Genomic DNA, 16,639 nt, shown 5'->3' with positions numbered 1-16,639 from the left:
AGTCTTAACTCTTCACAAGTCTGAATTTCAGTCTTTGATTTTAGATTAGCATTCCTAAATATATAAAATACATTTCAAACTATGTATATTAAAAGGTACAGGATCCCACCTCATCCTTCATCTGTCAGTTCCTCTTCCCCAACTTATAACCACTGATACTAGCTTCTTACATGTACTTCTATAGTGTCTTTATGAGTAAACAAGAAAATACAAATAAAGATTCTTATCTACCCTTTTTTATACAAAAGTAGTTTACTCTTTATCCTTCACCTTGATTTTTGCAGTTAAGCATTTTTTGGAGATCTTTCTAGTAGATCAGTGTTCTTCAGCAGGGGCAGGATATGGGAATAAAAATCAACATGGCTACTAAATCTTGACAACTTCATGCTTAAAAAATTAAAATTTGTAGGATTTTTGAGATGAAGTAACAGAGGAAGAGGAGTCATATATTTTTGAAGTTTTGCATTTTTAACATTAAGATAAATTGTAATAGTAATATTCTTTGATTATCATGTTATAACAATAGCTTAACTGATTTATATCTGTTTTTATAATGTCTGTATGTAGCATCTACATTTTCTTAGTTAGGAAACTGAGGCCCAGAAAGATTAAATACCATGCAAGGCCATTATTACAGTAACCCCGGTACTGGAACACCGACTCTGATTCCCAGTCGCTATCCAGGGTGTGATTTAGTTTATAGCAGAAAAGAAAAAAGCATATTGAGGGTCTAGTCCGTGCCTGCTGATCTTACTTGATCCTTAAAACAACCTTATGAGGTATTATTCCTATTTTACAGATGACGGTAAGGACCAAAAAACTAAAATATAGAGAGGTTAAATAATTGCCAAATAGCACAAATAACCAAGCCAGAATAAAAAGTCACTGTCTGCAAAGCATGTGCTCTGAAACTAAAGAGTCTACGTGCTAGAAAGCCCAGCCAGTACTGACCTCACAAGCTTCCTCTTTCTCTCACCTCATGCTCTCCGCGTTCGTTTGTTCACCCCCGCGCTGTGTCCCTGTCCCGTCGGCCCCCTGACCCTCCTGCCTCGGCTCGGCCTACTCCAGGCACACCGGCTTCCACGCTGTTCCCTGACACAGAGGCCTGTGGCTTCCGCACCCCTGCCTTCCCAGGGAAGGCCTCTCCGCAGTTCTTGTCGTGCCACTGGCATGCTTACTGTATTTCACTTGTTTGATCACTGGCTGTCTCTCCTACCAACTAGAATGTAAACTTTGTGTGAGTAGGGAGGTAGGGATGTCTGTGTGTGTGTGTGTGTGTGTGTGTGTGTGTGTGTGTGTTCAGTGACAGCTCAAGTACTGGCCTGTTTTCTTCAGTGCTGTATTTTCTAGCTCAAGAACAGTGCCTAGTATGTATTTGGTACTCATTAAGTATTTGTTACATATTTGAACAAATACCTAATAGGCAGAGTAGAATCTACCTTTGAACTAGAGTTTTGTGACTGTAAGTAATAGACACACAGTGCTGCCACCCTCTATATCTGCGGGTGTAGACCCCACCGGTAAGGAGGGCTGACCATACTACAGCATTTTATATGAGAGACTTGAGCGTCTGCTGAGTTTGGTATCTGTGGGAGTCCTGAAACCACTCCCACTTGGATACCGAGGGACGACTGACTGTTAATAGTTCCTTTCTTCCACAATCATTGATTAAGCAGTTAATCATTTATTGAGCAATTACTACATGCCATGTGCCATACTAGTTCTGGAAACAGTCATAAGAAGCAACTATTATTATTCTCATTTTACAGAAAAGCAGTTTGTCACCACCATGACATACATCCACACCTCCTATCTCATATGTACCATCTTCAGTGAATATATGTATTGTAATATTCTGCTCATGAAAGGCACAGAGAATCATTACCACTTGCAATCTACTGTTTTGTCACTGTTATTCTCTATAAGCTCTCTATAAGGCTACTTTGAGCTTGATCATGAGACATTAGCAAATATTCCCTTAATCATTGTAATAATAAAACACGTTTAGTCATCTGGCATAAATTCATGATTATTTTTGGATAGTTTAAAAAAATTGTGACTTTGCCAGTAATAACATCTCATGTTCCCTAGAGGAGGTAGGTTTGTCATAAATACCATTTCCGTAGAACATTTCAAGGAACTTAAAGTTCTCGGAAAATATCTTTAACAGGCAGCCTTTTCTCAGACTTCAAGGGCATAATGCTGTATACCCTTAAATGTGTATTGTATGTATTTTATCTTATTAATAATATTTATATGTATTTGTCCTATTGCAAAGTCCATTTATCTTCAGATGTTCCTTTAGTGGATTGAGGAAAACAGAAATAAATTCTTTAGAAAAGCATTCTGATGTAGCTGCAGAATTTTGTTTTTAATCTCTCATCCCTTTTTTCTCTTCCCAGATCACAGGTTATTTTCATTCATATATTGCAAATTGGTATTTTGGAGGATTAGTATAATTCCTTTCTCTTAAAGCTTATTCCTTGGTAGGTTGTTTTTCTTTCTTTTATTCTCTTTTTTAAAAAGTCACAAAGAATAATCCTATTCTGAATCTTACTCTGAGCCAAAAAAAAAAAATTTTTAAGCCCCTAGTTCCTATAAATTTTTTTTTTTAAAAAAAAGGTCTTCCTCTTTTATTTGGCTTTCATACTGAATTCGCTGGCATTCACATTTAACATAAAAGGCCAAAGCATGGAGCAGCCATGTGCCAGAGTGGATGAGTTCACTGGTTTTCACCTCCCTGCAGTCTGGCTGCCTGTACAGAGGCAGCGGCTAACGTGGTATGCTTGGGAAACCAAACGTTTCCTAACTTGTTAGTGGGAAATTTAGACTCCAGAAATTTATAAACCACAACAACAGACGCTTATGTTTTATTGTGACTACTGAAGTCACAAAGCTTGCCGTGAGAAACAGGCTAGACAGGAACCCCAAGAGTGTAAGATGTGAGACATGGTGATCCCGAGAGAACGTCCTTCTCTCCCCCTTTCCATTTTAGCTCCAGTAAATCGGTAAGTAAGGAAGGCAAAGGCAGTAGGAGCATTTAATACCATTAAGTAGTATTTGGAGGTCAGAGCAGTTGGAAGATGAGGCTTGGTGCTTGGCCTGACTGCATGCTGAACAACTGACTCGTGAAACACAGTGAACATCCTCCATCTACCCTTACTCACTTTTCCTATTAATAGTTCCGGAAGGTGATTGGTTTCTGTCTTCTACATGATGTTCGGATGAATCTGGGCCACATGTAGATTTTAATTACAGACAGGTGGGAAAGTTTCATTCTAAAATCTGTTAGAATATAAAAGACCATTTTTCTTGTGGACTGTGCATGTCCTCTTGCATACATTTTAAAAATTAAAATTATTTTGGCCATCTAACCTTGTTTAATTTTCCATAACAATTCAGAGCATTGGGTTGTATTTCCCTTTTCTGCCACTTCTGAGCATTGAGAAGACAGAAAGCATGAACACAGAGTTTGATCCTGTTTTCTCTCTTAGAAATTGGGTTCTTTTAAGATGAATATATTCTAGAGAATATTTAGCTTGTGCAGCACGGGGCAGTTCCATCAAGATGTTACGGTGGTTTGCAACAGGACTGCTAGAGGCGAGAGCAGTGACTTAGTACTTTACTCCCCGGGGCCCCTGGCCTGTTGGCACTGGGTTTTGTCCTTGGGCAACAGTGTCCCCGTTTAGTTACATTTATCTGCATGAGAAACTCTGTTTGTAGCAGAACTGAAGAAACGGCTATATAGTACACCTCTGCGTCTGCTATATGAAGACCAATCTGTTTTGCCCTGACCATATCTTACTTTTGAATTTTATTTCATTTTAAGATTTGAATTTTGAGAAAGGGCAAACTATTTCACGCTTGCAGTAGTTGAAAACAGTGTCATTGTTTTTTCAAGTCATTGAAAAAAAGCACTCACTTCACTCTCCCTCACTTTTAAAGTTCACTCTCTTAAAGTTCACAGCTAAAAACAAAGAAAAAAAGCAAAACCCCAATTCTCAAACAACAGACAAGCCACTTTCGGAGGAGCCATGTATTCAATGGACAGGAATATTTGACCAAAATCTGCCATCCACTTAACTGTGACCTTGGCTCATCTGCGTGCTACCTCAGCTGCAACATGGGGAAAGTAATACACCTTCATCTCGATGGTTTACAAAGCCTTTAGCGATCCTCAAATCCCAGTTGCACAGAATAAAAACCACTACCAACCTTAAAGGGCTTTCCTGATCGCTCAGTTGGTAAAGAATTCACCTGCAATGCAGTTCCATTCCTGGGATGGGAAAATCCCCTGGAGAAGGGATAGGCCACCCATCCAGTATTCTTGGGCTTCCCTTGTGGTTCATTCAGCTGGTAAAGAATCCGCCTGCAATGCAGGAGATCTGGGTTCAATCCCTGGGTTGGGAAGATCTGGAGAAGGGAAAGGCTACCCATTCCAGTACTCTGGCCTGGATGATTTCATGGAGTTGCAAAGAGTCCAACTTGACTAAGCGACTTTGACTTTCACTTTCATCAACCTTTAAAGTCCTTTCCCTCCTTTCTTTCCTATATAGCACTGTACACAAATTCACATGTCAAAAATGTATATTCCATTCTATCAGAAGAGATTTTGTGACTCATCTGATCTGTGGTTCATAATAGGGGAACCTTTACTGGAATTTCATGGGATTCACATTTATTTTGGGTTCTTTCTATGTCAGGCATTTATTGTAGTTAGGTTATAAGTGTGCTGTAAAAGTACAGAAATAAATCATTTTAGTGTCTGACACCTAAAATGTTATGCTAAATTGAAAGTATAATTAAACTGCAAACTGAACACCTAAGAAGTATTTAGTAGGTTTTGAAAGGGAATCTTTATTGTCTGTGGCTAAGGACATAATATATGCCACTTACGCTCATGCTGTAACGTCTGTCTCACCTATTTGCGTTGTATGTGTGCCTCTCCAGCCTGGTAGGACTTTCAACGTAAAACAGGGAGATTCCAGATTAGCTTTTAAGCCTTTTGCTCTCTCTCCTTGATCCTTTATTCAGTGACTTGGTTTTTTTTTCAGGTGACTACAACTTCTCTAGGAAAGTTTAAGTGGGTTTCTCATACTAGGGATTCCTTACCAGCAGAGAAATTAGGATAAAGGATAACCTCATTTTTCAGAGTGGCTAAAGTTAAGCACTAGAGACATGGATTTTCTCCAATAAGCTTAATCCTTTACCTCACCCATGGCTGGATTACAAAACCATGAGTTCTTCGGGACTGCATCCTGCAAAGTACCTCCTATTTGGCCCTAAGGCAGCCCCTTGCACCTCAGCCTGGCGGACCCCAATAGCATCAGATACCGATTGAGCATCATTCTTATGAGCAGACTGGCATAATATCTAGAATAGTAATAGGTACCATTTACTGAGTGTCTCCTATGGGTCTGGCATTGGGCCAACTGCTTTATCATCACTTTTAATCTTCATTTTAAGGACTGAAACCACTATGGGGGTCTAAGTTGTTCTAAAGGCCAAACGATGGAATTAAAAATCAGATTTCAGGTATTCTGATGCTGGGTCAAGCCTTCTTTCTCTTTTTACCTCAGATTCCCTTTTCAGGGTAGACTTCCAAGGAATAAATCTGTCATCATTTTTTAGAATGCTACATTTACATTTCATTTTATATCTTTTCCATGAATGTTCCCTAACTTGTCTAACCCTGGCTGAGTTCCCACAGCTCTTAACGGTTTTGTGGCACAAATACTGTGTATCATTTTATACCACTTTCTAGTTTGTTATGTTGTATTAGTTTTGCTCTTGAACTAACTATAAGCTCCTTAAAGATTTGATACCTCTGTGTTCTCCACATGGGTCTGAACTTGGTACATACTGGATGACCAAACGATTTGAGAGGTAAGAAGACCCATTTCTAAGGGGAGCATGACTCCGTCTTAGACTGAATGCCACCTAAAGTTCTCAGAGTTTACTCTAATTATTATTAGAGCAAAAGAAAGAGAAGTAGAATTTTGTTCCTCTTTTTCCTGTCACTTTTGAGGAGGGAGAATCCTTCAGTGACATGAAGTCACTTCAACACAAATTTAAATCAAGTTCAGATGTGGGAAAACTAGCCAGAGAATGTTAACTTTCTGTTTCTTTGCATCTTTGCTTAGGCCAGTGAATTTTATGGGACTGTTAGAAGATTCCTGTGTAGCATAATTTTAGGGGACATGAGTAGAACCATAATCATTTAACAAAGTTGCTCTCATCTTTATCTAAAAGATCTTGGTCTGCCCCATGTAGGCAGTTGTATGAAAGCCCAAAGGATAATATGGAACCTCAAACATAATGTATTTCTTTTAACAAAATGAGTGTTTAACTTCTTTGATGATAAGTGAATTGATATTATTCTTAAAGAATAATTAATCTCATTAGCAGCAAAGGATTACTTTTCACAAAACTCCACAGAAGGATTCGCGTGGTCTGCCATTCCCAATTAAGTGACCAGTCCCTGCTGAGGCCGAGGGACTTACACAGCGTCTCGCTGCAGGCCCTTTGTCTTCAGCAAGAAGGAACTTTCTTATGCTCTCCCCAAGCAGCTCCTTCCTTGTCTTCAAAGGTAACAGCAGCGGTCACTTAAGTCTTGTCAGCCCAAATGTGATGAATATTTTACATTCCTCTTATGATTCTGCTCAGAGCTTTGTTTTTGTTTTGATTCACTTAAAAAAGAATTTTAAAAAGAGAGAGAAAAACTTGGTTCACCTTTAAACTTTTGTTCTGAGACTGGCGAGCCATGAGATATGATAAATCTAGAAGGTTCACTCTTGTCAGAATCACTCATCTCGAAGGTCTGACCTCATCCTTGAGGCTGCTCTTGGTAGGATGACTCGGAGCTCTCACAGGCTCAGGGCTATAGTTATGTGAATCTTGCTTCTGGCTTCAGATTGGACTTTTCCCCTCACATTTTTCCCATTTTCTTTAGCTGATTTGTCTCTGTAATGAACGATCAGGGGGTTGTATTTTTATAGTCTTTGGCTCTACTGGACCAGAATTCCCTCGGGGGTGACTGCACACTCTTCTGTCCTTACCTAGTATTGAGAGATGCTTATAGTGGATGACATCATGTCCTTTTATAAGTTAATGGAAGCCAAGGCTACAGGAGGCTTATGCAGAGCATGGATGGCAGAGCCAAGAAGAGTAGAACTTGATTTACGAACCATCATTCCTACTCTGTAGTCTTAGTGTTGAGATAACACTATCTGTCTATCAGTTTAGTGTCACTAGTAAATAAGCTTGGAGATTGACTACATTTGTGTTGTATTCTTCTAAAAAATAGTCCCACATGGTTTATCTTTACTTAATTTTTATGTACAGCTGACCTACATTATCTTGTACTGCTTTATCAATTCATTAAAAAAGAGCCTAAACAGGACAGTGACCAATGATTGAAACCATTGTGCAAGAGCTACTAACGATCTTAGCCCTTGTCACCAATGGTAGGTGTGGCTGTGCTAGGGACATGGTGTGGCGCATGGAGAACTTAGTTGCTGGGCTTGTCCTGCCTTGCACTGAGCCCAGTGCCTAGTAGATACTCAGTAAACGTTTGGCACTGATGAGGAGTCACAAGCCCTAGGCTGGCTTCACAGGTGGTCACTGGCATTACCTAACTTTGAAACTACAGAAAAATCATTCCTTTTCTGTAAAACCTGGCAGATGCACTGGATAACCCACAGAAACTCTGGAATCAAAGTATATATTTGGGAAATGGGAATCTGCTAATTTCTAATCACAGTAAGGACAAACTGTTTGGTCCCCATGAATGCAGTAGGGGCGGGCATTCAGCTGAGGCACAGAGATGAGGGGGAAACAGAGGAATACCCTTCATTAAAGACAAAAGCACTGCACTCTGCTCTTTCATGTTTTGCTTCCCGTCCACTCCTTGCCCAGAGGCAATTCACCTGGTACTGTTTCACCATCTTCATTCTCATTATTCTGGGGAGGATGTTTAAGTGAAGTAGGTGGAGGTGGGTCGACAGAGAAGCATCTGACTTGAAGTCTGCCTACACAACATATAATGTACAGTAAAAGCAGACTGCTTTGACTTCACTGCCTTGACTTAATCTGAGCCTAATTTGTTTTCTGGTTTTTGTTTGTAAGTCAGTTCTATGTGGTTTGATGAAACAGTGGCAGAGATCTGTTTAGGGCTTCTGCACAGAGTCTGAAGGGACCCTTCCTAGTCCACTGTTCCCAGAAATCCTCTTTTCTTACCAAATAAGAAGCTTCTAGGTTGTAATTTGTTCATATGTTCATTCAATACCCTTCTTGGCCTTGTGACATACCTACTAACTTAACTAGGTCTTCCTTTTCTCCAGGTGCTAGGCATAAAGTGGTAGCAAAACTCACCCTCGAGGAATTTATAGTCCAGGAGATAGATGATAAACAAATTAGCAGTTAATGTGCAGTTTAATGTCATGAGAAATGCCTGATATGAAGGAAAGAAAAGCAAGTATCACTGGAGCTTAAAGCCCACAGTAACCTCCTCTGCACGTTTCGGGAGGGTTGTTTCAAAGGCGCTGAGTCACTTCGGGTTTAAAGGGGACCTGCCGGCAGGGGAGGTGTGGGGGTGCAGAGCGCACAGCTGGGAGGTGCTGAGAAGGGGCCCCTTCACCACGTCAGTGGTCCGGGCCTGAGTGACTTTACCTGTGAACACACACACTCTCTGCAGGGCGCCTCTCAGCTTCTGGGCAGACAGCGAGCTTCGCCACTAAAGGACCTAGAAGCACATTTATTATTTGTTTTCTTTGTTCTCCCTTTATCACCTCCCTTCCATTGTTGTAGCCTGGTTAAACTGTGTTGATTTTCACCTCCTTCCTCTTTGTCTTCTTACTACTTGTACTTATTAACAAGAACTTTGAACCTTTCTACTCTCTTTTTTAAAATGGATTTCATATCCAAATTAACACCTACAGTACCAAGGCTTCTTCTGGGGCTTCTGTTCTCATCTTTTCCTGCCCTTCATTTAAGGGGAAACCAAAGGCTGCAGTCTAAAAATGCAGGCGGCCCTGGCTCTGCCTCTGAGCAGCTCTGTGTCTCTGAGGCAAGTCACACAGTGGACATGAATTTCTTCTGCAAGGTGAGGAATTTGGGTCAGATGGCCTCCAAGGCCTCTTCCAGCTATCAAGTTCTGTGGACATTCCCTGCTAGGGTGTGTGTGGGTGGGTGTATGTGTGCGTGTGTGTGTGTGTGTGTGTGTGTGTGTATGTGTGTGTGTGCGCACTCACTCTCTGGGGCCTGGGGCATCCCACAGTCCATAAGAATTTATCAAGGCACTTCTCAAACCACATCTGTGGGATTGAGTGTTTGCTATTCTGACATAATATACACTCTCTTTTACCGATAGTAACTGTCCTTTAGGCTAGAATCAGTTGTCATAAACAGAAACAAGGAATTTGCACTTCTACCTGTCCCAGTGGTAGATACACTTACCTACCTACTCCTCTGCATACCTTCTTATCCTTTCCCCCACACAGAGACATATCATTTCCTAAGCTAGTCTTTAAAAAAATAATAATTGTATCTTTAAGAGTTAACCTTATTTTGAAACCAGTAGGGCAGAGGAATGTGAGGATGGTTAGATTGGAGAAAAAATGCTGCTAATGTGTTATTCTCTATTCTTGGGCTCAGAATGAAAACTGCTGCTGTCCTATCTAACCTGCTAACTTAGAATCTCCTGGAACAAGGATGAAAAGGGAGTCCTCCCATATCTGAAAAAGAACCAAGTGACTTTCCTTGGAGAGCCTTCCCACTTTTACTTGCCTTGCAGCTTTCCCAGTCAGAGGTAATGTTAGTGCAGAAGAAGGCCAGGGGAGAGAATCTCAACTCTGTTTTTAAAAAAAGGAATGCAGGAGGACTTACAACAGTGGTGGTGATGATGTGCTAAGGAATTGGTGCACCTAACCCTCCAAGCAGAAACTAACTGGCCAGTGGATTTTCTAAGTCTTTGCAGCACACGTGAAAGAAACGTAAGTGGTTGGGTTGGTGGCCCGTATAGACTGTAGTGATGGCAGAGGCAGCCATGAAAATGTTTCTCTGAAAGTGTTATGCTGCATGTATGCGGTGTCTCTTCATCTTCAAATCCTCATTTAAACACAGTTTATAAAAACTAAATCAGTTTTTATTGAAGCGAAATTCACAGTCAAATGTAAATTAAACTCTAAAAATCATTTAAAATTAATGATAAGCCCAAGAAGATAAGGTGTGTTCGATTTTTCCAAGATAATGATTGTCTATGTGGATAACAGATTTCAATTCCTGAAGCAGGTTGAGACCAATATTGCTTTACATACCCTGATATTACTTCATAATATCCAGTCTTTTATAAACAGTTCTCTTCCTGCCCCCCCTTCCTTCTTCCTTTTAATAGGAGGCTGTATTTTCTTTTCTCCATTCACCTTGTAAAAGCATTCACTTTGCCCTGAAGCAATAGATATAGACAGAACATGATCTAAGAAGAATTAATGGAATTTTATTCTTCCTCTCTCCCATTTTCATTTTTTACCTCAAAATCCATTTATTACTAAAGGCAATTTTTGGAAGGGGAGAGGTAGCAAAGAATCCTAAAACAAAATTCACAGCATTTTGAGAAAGCAGATTAATGGGAATTCCAAGTGGACTTGAGAAGTTCTAAGTTTGACTTGTATTTTCATATTGACTGTTACTACAGACTTCATTACAGCATTAGGAAAATATCACAAAAATACCAGGGCTTAAAAGGTAAGGTTAATCACCATAGAAAGGTAAATGAGTTTATTAATTATAAAATTAATATGTTTTATTGAAGATGTAAAAATTCACACTGATTCAATCCAAAACATTTTTTCCATTATATAATTTGTCTCAAGGACTAAGAAATGCTCACTCAGAGAGTACACTGTGAGATAATGTATCCATGAAAAATCTTTTTTAACTTTCAATTTTAAAAGGGATTCTAACGGGTTCTTTGAACTGTGCTTTAAAGTTAATAAATGGAAAATAGTGTGGAATATTGAAGTGTGTCATTTAAAATGTTTTTTTACAAATTGATGCTTGCCTGTTTTAAAAAAAGTAAAATGCAGACTCTGGAAACAGCTGTTAGAACTTTGATAGAGGTTATGATTTTCAACAGTTGAGCTATAGTTTATGATACAGATGGTACTTTGGGTAAAGCTAAAAGAATAATTGATGGTTTCTGTTTCCCTCCTCCTCTATTAGATTCAAAAGAGTGGAATACCTTTTTCCCAAGACAGGAATCTTTTTCAGTTTCCAGTTACAGCATATATCAAATAAACAACTTTGCTGTTGCATATTCTGTACTTCTCCCCAGTAACCTGGGTGTTGTCCCCACTCTCTTCTCATTATGGTAGGCTTCCCTGGATTTGAAATAATAGTTTTGAGGAAATCCTGCTTCTCAATACTAACCTGCAGTTTATAAAGCCTATCTTCAGGCCAAGGAACATATAATTTTTCTTTTAGAATACTAAAACCAAAGGCCTGCATTGCTCCAAACAAAATTAGCTAACAAAACAAAAATCTTCTGAGGCAAAAATGGCAGGCACCAATGTCATATACTTAAAAAAAACTCAACCACAGAATTACTAGAAATACAGATATATTCCACATTTTGACCAGGTTAAAAAAAAAATCTATGTTTCAAATGATAAATAAAACAAAGACTATTTTACAAGGAAAATAATTCTTTCACACACTTTTTCTTAAGTTTTGTTTTATAACATATGTTCAAGACCAAATAAAATTTAAGTGATAAATCATTTTTTCATCTCATATTCCAATGTTTTTGACATAGCATATTTTAGTTTTAATTCCTCTGCTGATTTTTATTCTGAAAAGTAAAGTAAAATAAGTCGATATTCAGCATCTGCCACTTGTTCAGTTATCATAGTGCAAGGATTCATTTATAGCAGTAGTCTACTCAAGGTTTAGAGGTAATAAATAATGGCTCAAAATGCCACTGATTAACAAAATCCTTCTATAGGCTTTACTTTTTAAATTTATTATGTATTTCTACATCATAAACTACTGTGCAACATATTACTGTACAGAAACTAGCTTTATGTTTCATTGCAGTGCAGTTTGTCATTTACCCATTGACTGGAGTTGAAGTAAAAAGTCAGAACACAAAACTGTGATAGTTACTTTCTTGTACTAATTAAAACTTGTTTTTAAGACAGATTAGCATTTGTAGGAGTTTTGTGAATCTTAAAAAGTGCTTTACTTTTAAAGTTAGATTCATCCTAATTACAAGATACATTCCTAACAAGCGTTTTCTAGCCTTTCATATGAAGAGTTATAAGAGAGAGAGAGGACACCGGGTGGGAAGCAGACCACTGCCTTGTGGTGGGTGTTTTCCGCTTTGAGCTCTTGTAAGACCTCAAGGAGTTTGAGTCCCAGGAGAGAGAAGACCAGGAGAGTGGTTGCATTACAGCATATTCCCCCCTCCCCCAAAGATTTCTCAGTAGAGGCAGAACACAATGCATAACTTATTTGGAAGGCGTCTGTAATATATAGTCATCCCTCACCTCTCCACATTTAAAAACAGATCCCAAATCTGTATTCTCCGTCAGAGAAAACTTTTTAAGTTTTGTGTGAATTGGGAAAGGTTTTAGTTCTAGAGTTCATTGGACGCGCTTTTCGAAACCTGTTTGCAGTTCGTGATGCTGATAACTTTAAAAGCCACCTACAGACTGCCTGGCTCTCCGCTCCCCTTGCTGGAGCGGAGCGGCTCTCCCGGGCTTACCTGAGTCGCCGGGGCCGGGCGGGGACCGGGCGGGGGCCGCAGTCGCGCGGCGTCGCGAGCGGGCTGTGCGCGCTCCGGGAGTCGCCCGAACAATGCGAGCGGGGCGCCGAGCGCGCCCGGCCTATGGGCGTTACGTCACTGCGCTGCCTTATAAGGCGCTCCGCGTGTGCGGCGCGGGCGGCGGGGGCGCCGGTGACAGCCAGACCCGCAGCGGCGGCGCTGCAGCGCGCCCCGGCCCCGCCGACGCTCGGACCGTGTGAACGGCCCGTCGGTCCCGGCTCCCCGCGGAGGGGAATGGGCGGCGGGCCGGGGACGCTGGCGCCCTCCTGCCGGGCTAATCTAGTCTTTGGGGGTCATGGTCGATCAGCTTGTAACTTTTATTCCTCTGGGGCGCTAAAGCTGCTGTTGTTGCTTGGGATTCTTAAATATACATCATGTTATTCTTGTGTATGCTTTGTAAATACGTTTTTCTTAAGTTTGTTTTTTGCTCGCTGGGGGCCGAGGCAGGGTGGGGAGGCGGGAGAGGGAAGCGAGAAGTCTCTCTTTTTTTGGTGGTGGGGCAAGACATCTCCGGGAGTGATTTAGACTTCAAACCTTCTCTGTCCTCTTTGTAAAGAGTTGGGGTCCTCAGAGGATAGTATTTTATTTCCTGATGATGTAACTACCAAACAATTCTTCAAGTGATGATGGGAAGGCCAGATGAAATCTTATTTTTTTCAGTGTTTTTCCTGAGAGGAGAACCTCATTCCTCATTTCTGCATGCCTGTGTTTTAATCAAAGTAGTTAAAACTAATCAGTTTATTTGGCAGGGACAGTATTTATTAAAGAAATTTAATGTTTTGTGCTGTACTTTCAAGATAGTATAAAAATAGAACTTCAAAACTAGTTTTAATTCATCTGTTCTTTTCTACAAATTAAAACAAAATGCAAAATACCTGAGAGGAAAAAAGAAACCGACCAAGTATGACTGAGTTAAGCTTGCTACCCTTTACTCTGGGACAAATTTACTTGTTTAAGAACTTTTTCTAGTAAATGAGGATTAACCTCCTAATTGCTTTGCACATCGATAAGAGAAGTAATCTCAAAAAGTCCTAGCCAACTATATGAATCTGCTAAGTAAATTAGAGACGTGGCTGCCTCATTTGTGAGTTTCAAATAAACTGAGTAGTTTAAATAACTTGAGTCTGTTTAATTTTTAAAATTACATTAAAATAGGATTGCTTCCTATTATAATGTACATGTCTATGGAATTATTGTTTCCATATGTTTTGTCAAACAGAAATAATAAAAATAGTCTGCCTGTTTCTTTTCTTTAGCATGGAGTGGAGAAAGGCTGCTTGCAGAGGATTTATAGTTAGTGAAAATGGTGTGGAGAAAAGATGCAGGGCCCCAAAAGAAGTGTGTATCATCTTTAATAGTGGGCTCACGTTGACAGTTCTAGGTCACTCTACCTGTCTACTGAGAGGCATATTAAACTAAACCCTGCTTTTCTGTATATACTCTTTTAAGAGCTGTGAATGACCATTCACTTCAGCTGAACTTAAATTTTAATATTTGATTTGCAGTTTTGTATTAACATATTAGATGTTAATTTGTTGGTTTTAATGGTTACTTTGCCTTCTGGTGTGTGTGTGTGTTACTTTGCCTTCTGGTGTGTGTGTGTGTGTGTGTGTGTGTGATGTTAATTTGTTGGTTTTAATGGTTACTTTGCCTTCTGGGGGGGGGGGTGTGTGTGTGTGTGTGTGTGTTACTTTGCCTTCTGGTGTGTGTGTGTGTGTGTGTGTGTGTGTGTGTGTGTGTGTGTTACTTTGCCTTCTGGTGTGTGTGTGTTACTTTGCCTTCTGGTGTGTATGTGTGGTGTGTGTGTGTGTGTGTGTGTGTGTGTGTTACTTTGCCTTCTGGTGTGTGTGTGTGTGTGTGTGTTTGACTCAGTCCTGTCTGACTGTTTGTGACCCCATGGACATAGCCTGTCAGGCTGTTCTGTCCATGGGATTCTCCCAGCAAGAATATTGGAGTGGGTAGTCATTCCCTTCTCCAGGGGTCTTCTGGACCCTGGTATTGAACCTGCGTCTCCTGCATTCTTTACCACCTGAGCCACTAGGGAAGCTCTTGAAGTGTATTTAAATCTTTTTTTTTTTTTTTGGTGTCCTGTGCTTACCTTGTACTTATTAAACATACTTTGAGATTTTTAAACTGTTACAAATGAGACAAAATGACTGTTATGAAAGTTGCATGAGGCACAAATTTCTGAATCTCAATTCCAAACTGTAAGGTAAAGTTTGTCTACTCAAAGCTAGCATTTTTGTGACTTGTTCTGCCTCCTTTCCCCTCTGATAGATACAGAGACTTCCTCACATTTGACACTGCCTTTTATTTCTTTCTTATATTTTTGTATTTCTGCTTTGCATTTATGTCTATGCTTTTGACTTCCCAGTTTCCCTGTAAAACTTGTCAGGATTATTTCCTCCTTTTCTTTGGTTGCAGTAACTGAAGACTAGAGAAGTTAAATGGCTGCAAGACTTGTGTAGGATTCTTGGAGCAGGAGGAAAGAAGATGAGTGCTCCTGCTCCCCTTCCTTGCCTATGCTGTTGCTCGCTGGAGCACTGGTCCGGGACACAGCTCTGACTCAGCCTTGCAGCTGAGGTCATGGTCTGTGACCACTCTCTTCAGGAACCAGTGAGTGACTCTCGTGGGTTGAGCTTGTAGCACACACCAGCCCGTCTTAGTGCTCTGCACGCCCGCGATCATTCAGTCTACATAACATTCTGAGGTGGTTTATCCATACTTTTCAGATGACAAAACACATTGGAAGGGGTAAAATTGCTTGACCAGTCACACTGCTGATAAAGTAATGAAAAGAAAAATTTGAAGCAGTGTTTATATGTACACAGGCTTAGTCTTACCCTCCCTTAGGGATTTACTCAGAATCTCTCAGAGGTGTTGTTAGTAAAGAAATAATCAGATTTAACTGAGAAGTTTGTGTCTTTATTTTCCAGACTGAAAGTTGAACTGGGAAAGCTAAAACTCTTCAGGGGCTACACACCAAAGCCGCCCTGACTGTGTGCTGAGTAACCCCCGGAGTGTTTACATCGGAGGCGTTGTGGGTTTGTATATTTACTAGGATAGTTTTCTTGAGGATGCTGGCAACACGTTCTAATAAACTTAGAATGTTGTAACAGTTCTCCAGCCGTTGAAAGTGGAACATTTTGAAGAAGGAGCATCTTCATCTAACTGACACCAGGGCCCCCTGCGTCTTACGGTGCACACTTCAGCCAGCCATCGGCGTTGGGTTCCCCTGCCAGATGTCAATGAGTAGCCTTTTATCTCCTTTCTTCCTTTCAGCATTCTCTTTGTGATGTAATTTTTGTTCTTTTAGCTTCTAACATATATTTATTACGAAAAGAATAGAGATGTGACAATTGTGCCACAGTCTTGGCTAAGAAAGTTGTTACTTCCCTTTTTACTGAGAACTTTACCGCCCAATTCCCAGATGACTCTTCATTTTATAATCAAGAATTTTGTACAAATAAGTATACCTACATATAAAAGTCCTTTCTACGGTGAGTAAGCTGATTTATAATCTAAATCAGCAATAGTTTAAGTTATCATTTGGAGATGGCACAAAGGAATTTTTCTAAGCTAATTGCTGTCTAATGTGGAAGTAGGGTTTGTAGGCAGCAAGGCTGGAAACTAGGATATATTGATTTGATTGAACTGTGTGAGGTCACTTTTGTTAAATAGTCAAAAACAGTTGAATATCAGCAGTTTCCCATGGTTTAAGCTATTGCCAGGAGGTTATTACAGTGACCACAGCAACCAGTGTTATTAGTAATGTCCACAATGTCATCATTATTTAGCTGTTTTAAAATACCATTA

The 16,639-nt window shown here is 40.1% G+C and overlaps 2 protein-coding genes across 4 annotated transcripts in view; one reads left to right on the top strand and one right to left on the bottom strand.

The window, feature by feature from the left end:
• CMSS1 (cms1 ribosomal small subunit homolog) overlaps positions 1 to 16,639 on the top strand; it is a 370,073-nt gene that overhangs the window by 43,477 nt on the left and 309,957 nt on the right. The window lies entirely within an intron of this gene.
• Positions 1 to 16,639, bottom strand: part of FILIP1L (filamin A interacting protein 1 like) — a 297,980-nt gene that overhangs the window by 36,785 nt on the left and 244,556 nt on the right. Inside the window, exon 1 of one of the 3 annotated variants that reach the window (XM_065913765.1) lies at positions 12,764 to 12,879. The exons of the other annotated variants lie outside the window; for them this stretch is intronic. The gene's annotated coding sequence lies outside the window, so the exon portion shown is untranslated. Of the gene's footprint in view, positions 1 to 12,763; positions 12,880 to 16,639 lie in introns of those variants that run through there. 3 annotated transcript variants of the gene reach the window in all.

The sequence above is a fragment of the Muntiacus reevesi genome, chromosome 21 (genome assembly GCF_963930625.1).
Source record: "Muntiacus reevesi chromosome 21, mMunRee1.1, whole genome shotgun sequence".
Lineage (NCBI taxonomy): Eukaryota > Metazoa > Chordata > Mammalia > Artiodactyla > Cervidae > Muntiacus > Muntiacus reevesi.
The sequence above is the reverse complement of the archived record's forward strand: the minus strand, read 5'-3'. Positions and strand labels throughout refer to the sequence as shown.